Raw genomic sequence first — 7,601 nt, 5'->3', positions numbered from 1 at the left:
TCTTTTACTTGCATTTCTACCAAAACTGTTACTAAAGGAAATTCTAAAACACCCGGGATCATTTGGAAAATTAAAGACACCTCATGCTAAGCAACAAACTTATTTGCTACAAATTTTGTTTCAAGTACTCATGTTGCAACTGAGTAATTTTTTGGTGCTAGACATATGGACTGACCTCATTTCCTCCATAATTTTGAAATCTTAGAGTGAAGAGGGACTCCACAAATATAAGCTGCATGAGGCAGAGATATACATCTGAAGGTCCACTTTACTTGAAATTTGCATTTAATTTATAAAAAAAAAAAAGTAACTTAAAAATTTACATATTTAAATTCAGCAGTTGTTAGGCTTGGATATTTATTATAGTTTGAGATATTAATTTACTATCTGGTCACTGTCCTTGACAAGATAATATAACTAATAGCTCAAAAACACAACTTCTTTAAGGGAAGGTTCCTCTCTCTCTCTGTCTCTCTCTCTCTCTCTTTCTCATATCCTATTGTTTGTTGAGTAGCTGGAATTGCATAGCACACAGAAGACCTCCACTAAATATTTTTCAATAAATGAAAGAATACATAAATGAATGAATGATTGACTCAGGCATTGAACCTATACTACACATAGATTCACAACTAACCTTATAATTTAGCCAAAAGAGAAAAAGGTTATTTCCAGGATATGAAGAAACCAAAATTCTGAATAGGCCTCCAACCCAAAATTTCACATTTGGTTTATAATATTCCTGAGGATATCATTTGATTTATTTATTATTTATTAAATTTATTAAGTATGATTTGAAGAGAATGGAAATATCCACTGAGGACTGAGAGATACCCACTGTGGTCCTTGCCTGTCCTTGTCCCCTGTAGTTGTTGCTTACCTCCCCTGTCTCACCAGCACATGGCCTGAGCCTCAAACTCTCCCTCTCTCTTGCCCTTGGTAAAATCCAAATAGCCCAAATAATGGTTGTTAATCTGCAAAATTAATTCCTTCCTCTCCTGAGTGTCATCCCTGACCAACCAGTGTCAAAACTAGCATAAAAGAGTCAGCCGTGCCAAGTTGGTCTCCAGGCTCCTTTGGAGCTTTCTGGTGCCTGGTATTTTCAAATCAAGATTTATGCTAATTGTTCTTGTTTGCCTTTCTTCCACAAGAGAATCATCCATTTTAGAGCCAGAGTAATAGATACATGTGACTGGGAACACGCATCTCACAGGTCAGAACACTGAGGTCTCAACCTCAGCAAGGAAGGTAAGATAGGCAAATGTTTTCCTGTTTCTCACTCTATGGCCATCAAGCCCCGAACACGTAAGTATAAAGTATATGCATACATTTTAAATTATGGGGCAAAACAAAAATTCTATACTTTTAGCACTTTGTTTTCATAAAAAAATTAATTTTTTAACTCCTCTCAATTATTTTCTTAGAATTTAATGTAATTTCAATTGAGTATTAGTTGAGTTTTTTGTTTGCCTTGTTTTGTCATGGTTTTTTGTTTGTTTATTTGTTTTGTTTTGTTTTTTAGTTCTGGAAACAAACATGTATGAATAAATTACTCTTTGAAAGTACCTGTGTCTTGCTCTTACAAGACCTCATCATGAAGAGGATGAGCTCTTCAGGTGTTTTTTTGATGAGAAGCCTTTGATGTTCATTTTTCTAGAAGTATCTCTAGGAGCAGTGCTTATACCCAACCTAGAGATCCATGACATTCATCAGCAAACATATTTCTTTACCGACAAAGGAGAAGCTGTACCCTCTGGACTATGCTTGGTCCTTCTCACTGCCTGTAACAGGAAGCTGATTACCAGGCTTCCTGCTAATTCTACTACTGAAGCCAAGACCATGAAGGTCCCCAAAGGCGTCCTCAGATCACAGAGAACAGCCAGCAACAGGAGTTACCTTACCCTTTGTGCCCTGAGCACCTTGAGACAAGGCTACTACTACATAATACCCATCAGAGTATTTCTGAGATTAACCCTTTAGTAGTCATTTGCCCAGTTACTATATCTGCCAGGTTTTGTTTATGACCCCAAATATAAACTTCCCTAGTTACTTGTGCTTTCCTGAAACTCTCTTTTATTCTCAAAGTAATCTGTACTTTCTTCTCCTTAACCCCATGTCATTTCTTCTAAACTTTTTACCACTCCCCCTCAACCATTCCTTCCACTGTAGGAAACATTAAAAACAAACATACCAACAAAAATTAGTTTAAAAACAAAACAAAGCAAAATAACAAACTCTACATCAACTACTTTACTGAGAACCCCTCCATCTTCTTGACATAACTGGATCCTGGTCCCTACCTAGGGCCACAGATTTTCCCAGAACTTCCCAGAGTGGAGGATTTTCATATCATATAACTCAAGTTTCAAAGGAAAGGTAGCATCCTAATTTTCCTGAGTGCTTTTGCCAGACTCTCTCTATATAATGCTCATATTCATGATAAAAAATAATGCTCATATTAAAATCTTCCTCCAATGACACTGAGGACAGATTGAACTCTCCCTCGTTACTCTCACTACCGACCTCCTGATTATTCCTTCTCTTTCAGAGAAAACAATTTTAGCCCTGGCTTTTGGTCTTCCTCTCTACCACAGCTCTGCTATTCAATAAGTAATAAACTGAAACAATAGGTTTAGCTTTTTAAATTTCTCATTTTGTGTTCCTACTTCTTCCTCTATTCCCTTTTAGCCACCTAAACTCATGGCCACACTAAAGCACTTTTGCTAACTCTAAATTGTTCTACTTCTGAAATTTAAATAATAATTAAAAATACCACTTTCTGAAAATATCTTTTATCTCCCTTTGGTCTCTCTTATAATCACCCAAAAGACTTGTACTTCAACCTCACAGGGACTCCAGATTTTATTTTCTCCATAACCTCTGCATCTCTCAGAACCTTCCTGCTTCCACTCTAGCTTCATCAATTTCATAGAATGTTATTTTAATTCATTTCTTTTTAATGTCAACAACTGATCTTTTGTATCTCTCTGACACATCTATTTGGAAGAATCCAGTTCTGCATCATTTCGTCATTCAGTATCTTTGTACTTATGTTTGGAATGTTCAGTAATTGTTATAAGAAAAAAAAAGACCACAATGCTACAGATTAATGTCCTATAAAGTCACAGACAAGTTTAACCAAATCCTTTGAACCAAGATATAGAAATACTGGGAGTACAAAAACAAGACTTTCCAAGGAATAGCAATGAAAACATTCAAACAAACAAACAAAACGTCTTGTTTTAAAGCAATCTTTTTCCCTGACTTCAACCTCTGTATGGATTCTATTCTAAATAATATAACTGTCAGAGAGTTCCAATAAGTATTGACCAAATAAAATACAAAACAACAGCAACAATAGCAGCATATCAATAGCTAATTCTAGGGATTAAACTATAATCATAATGGAATATTAATAGGTAACAATAACGTGGAGATTTAGAAAGTGGCAAAAAGTTGCTAAATTCATCCAGTGCTTTTTTTATTTGGGTGGAAGATAGAGTAATAAATTTTAACCTTTTCATTGTGAAGTTTTCACGTCAGAAATTTAAGAGTAACCATTAAAAGTACAGAATACCTAACTTCTGCAAGCAAAATAAGAACAAAAAGTTAATAGAAATTGAACCATATGAGAAAAAAAAGGAAACACCCATCAAATGCATATTAAGTAGGGAATACAAACAAAAATGCTAGAAATAAAGCTAAGTATATTAGGATACGTATCAATATGGATGAACATTTTGAAATATGTGATGGTAAGGGAAAAAGGTAATTACAAACACCACAAATCATATGACATTCTTTATGTAAATTGTAAGCATTCCCTGAACAAAATAAATATATGTTATAAATAGTATGAAAAAATTTGCATAAGAAGCATATATATCATTTGCTGAGTTAGTAAAGGAAAGGAAAGTAGATGGGCTGTGGAGTAGGGTAGACTTTTTTTGTATTTATATACTCTTTCAAAATACATCAAACAAATATGGGAGTGTGCCAATATTAACTAAATCTTCAGAAGAATACATTTATAAGTAATATATCATTTTCTTTATGAATATTCAACACATTTTAGTATTTTATACTCAAAAACAAAAAAAAAATTATGAGGTTTTTCAACTAATCAATAAATCAATAAAATTAATGAATTGAGCCAAAGTTCAATAATAATGTATAGAAAAGTTGATGAAATTCTAAGATGAAAATCAAGGCATGAATTTGACTCCAAATAATTTTTCACTAAATATCCATTCTTTGAGGGCATCACTGAATCTAAGTATTTGATAATAACAATAATCTTTTATGGACTCAAGTGTACACAGCATTTCATATTTCAGATGAAATTTATGATCTAGATTTGACTTTCTTAGAAATAGCCATTTGTAATCATTTATTTCATTCATAAGCATTGTTATGTAATTTGTCCTTTCAACTGCTTGCTTTTATTTTGGGGCATTACAAAATAATAATCAAAATAAATTCCTGTTATAACTAATTTCTCACAATTCAAAATTAATTTGTCTGTCCTGGATATGATTGATATGGGAAATATGTCATCATTTAATATGATGCTCTACTAATTTTAATAACTCCTTTAAAAATAATAGTAAAATAGCCGGAAAGCCAACTTGCAACCTATTTCAAATGATACAGTCTGAAGTGTTAGCCCCTTGAGCACAGGACAGGAAAAGAAAGGGAGAGATAATACATCTAAGGGCCAGGAGACAAGGCCATGGTAAAATATACAGACTAATATAGAATATAAAACAATATAGAATGGTAATTATATAGTATATAGGTAATACATAGAATAATATAAAATATACGTTTAATAGTATCATGCATATAAATTGAGTTCAATAGTGGCTACATCTTTCCTTCTATTTTTTTGTAAATGGCAAACTTTTTATAAGTAGATAAACGCTTATAGTGGCTTGACAAAATGTATTATGCAGGTAAACTTAAACTCATAGTCTTTTAAATTGTTGTAATAACATATACCATATTAACTATTTAAATTAATATCCATTATGTCCTTATTTTTTCTCCTCATTTAACTCATTTTAAAAGCTAACAGTTGGCTTTTAAAATCATGCATTTAACACTATAAGTATTTCATGGGGTTTATTTGTTTTTAATTTCAAAACATTTTAGCTATCAGGGAAAAAAAAAAAAGGCATAAAATTGTAGCTTTCAAAATGTCTTAACCAGAAGTCTCATGAATCAAACATACTGAAAGTTGAGAAACTCCTTACAGAATTCCTGAACGAGGCAATAAAAACATAAAGTTATGGGACCAGTAGGAAAATGAAATACTACAGTAAACACAAGAAAGAACAATGAAGATTGAGAGGGATTATGATGAGAAAGGGGCACAGGTCCTGTCAAAAGGGGCTGTCACAACTCATTTCAGGCCGAGTGCAGCCCTGTTGGAATATGGTTCTAGGGACCCATATGTTATAATTGCTCTTTTCAAATAATTGCTGGCATCCAAATATTTGGTCAATGTAACGAGCTTCATCCAGTATAAGATAATAAGTATTTATTATTAGAAATTGCCAGAACTCAGGAACTGTGTGCGTGTGTCTGTGTGCTTTTTAAACACATCTTGGAAACAGACATCCTTTACATGGGTCTTTGTTATAAAATATGTCCTTCATTTTCTGTGAAGTCATCTTAATGTATTCTATCAAATTTGGAATGAAAAAATTCAATTCATTTGGCACCTGAATTTTTGATCAATTTCTTTCCGATACAATGGTGATAAAGTTGTCAAGTTCAAAAGTTAAACAATCTTACAGATTTTATTTGAAGAATATGATATATCATGAATGGTTTTAAGAAAGGCTTCCTTAAAACTCGTAGCATTTTACCATCTCTCACTTAGTATCAATCTTGAAGCTTAGACCTGTGGACATACAGTGCTTAGAGCAAGCATTTACAATGATCTCATACAGCTGGCTCCCACACACTGAAGAAACCCTCTAGGACAGAATTTGTCCTTTTACTCATGCTGGAGCCACACCTACAATGAGATGGAATATTGTACAAATTGGTATGATTTCATCATTGTTAATCATTGGATCTGTTCTCTGGTTGGAAATAGAACATGTAGCATATTCCTAGTGGTGTCATCCTCGCTGGCACCCTTGGATTGAATGATCCACATAGACAGGATTCAAAAGCTTCCCAGGAGTATTATAAAACTCCACAGGTGATCAACTTGCAGCCCACATTTCCACTTCTTCAGTCCTTACTTTTGATGCTTTAGTTGTGACTAATATCTCTTTGTCAGTCATTTCTGTATAAAAACTTGTTCCCCACTTAGCTCTATTGTATTCAAACAGGTAACCTAACCTAAAGGAGATTTCTTTTCTGAACAAAATACTGGGGAAAAATGGTGTGACTTCTTTGTTGCTTTCACTTGAAAGCTATTTTCCCTCATTTTGTGTTGGAAGGTATCATTTGACTATTAGTATTACACTCTCTTTCATCCTCTTTGAAAATGATTTTCTTCACTTTTTCTCGGCTGCAAATGATCTGGCTAACAGCTTGTCTAGGTGAGGAAAAAAATCCCCCAAAATGCTATTCCACTTAACTAAAAATCTTTCCTTTTCAATTAATATATGGGTATTAATAACAGATATGTGAGACCCTATTGGTGAATAACCAACTGAAGGACTATATACAGTAGCTTTCAAATACTTTATAACAACAACATTTTAAAATCTGGTCTCTGGGAAAGACACAAATGGTGAAAACAGTACTAAACCAAGGGCCTGCAGATGATGCTTCAAGTTCAGGAAACATCACTAAATACTGTTCTGACCTTGGGCTTAACCACTCTGAGACTTCACTGTCCTGTTCTCCATGATGAGAAGATGAAAACACTTATTTCCCAGATGACGTACTTGTGGAAAACATGTGCAAGTGAGACAAACTATGCGACAGAATTTTGTAATAAAATGCTATTGAAACACAATAAATCACCACTACTGAACACTAATCTGAGCTCTCTTCATCCAAACCTTCCCAATCACATCTCTTCTGGAGGGTGTTATATTTCCAGAGGTCCCATTTCACAGGATGAATTCTCAAGAAGTGAGGCTGGACTTTGAACCCAATGGAACGGTACTTAGTCGTAAAGGACAATCAAAGACACCCTGGCGTCTGTATCTGGGCAGGGACAGGCATTAAAAGACCCAACAATTCTTTTTTTTTTCTTTAAGATTTTGTTTATTTATTCATGAAAGACACTGAGACAGAGAGAGGTAGAGATACAGGCAGAGGGAGGAGGATGCAGTACTCGATCCCAGGACCCCAGGATCATGCCCTGAGCCGAAGGCAGAAGCTAAGCCACTGAGCCACCCAGGCATCCCAAGAGTGGCCAGTTCTTATCAAGCAGGAAAGCCAGAAATCAGAGCCTCCATAAACACAGAAAAACTCAGGAGAAGGTTTTCAGGAGACAGGGCCTCAGGATTTTCTAAGAGCCAAGCACTCAGCAGAAGGAAATTTTTGTTGCATACTTGCAGCAGGGATAGTGAAATGGTGAGAACAATTTGACAAGTTTGATGTAAGATGAGAAGATCCTGGGGCAGCAT

This window comes from Canis lupus, chromosome 34 (genome assembly GCF_011100685.1).
Source record: "Canis lupus familiaris isolate Mischka breed German Shepherd chromosome 34, alternate assembly UU_Cfam_GSD_1.0, whole genome shotgun sequence".
NCBI classification, from domain to species: domain Eukaryota; kingdom Metazoa; phylum Chordata; class Mammalia; order Carnivora; family Canidae; genus Canis; species Canis lupus.
Note: the sequence above shows the minus strand (reverse complement) of the source record.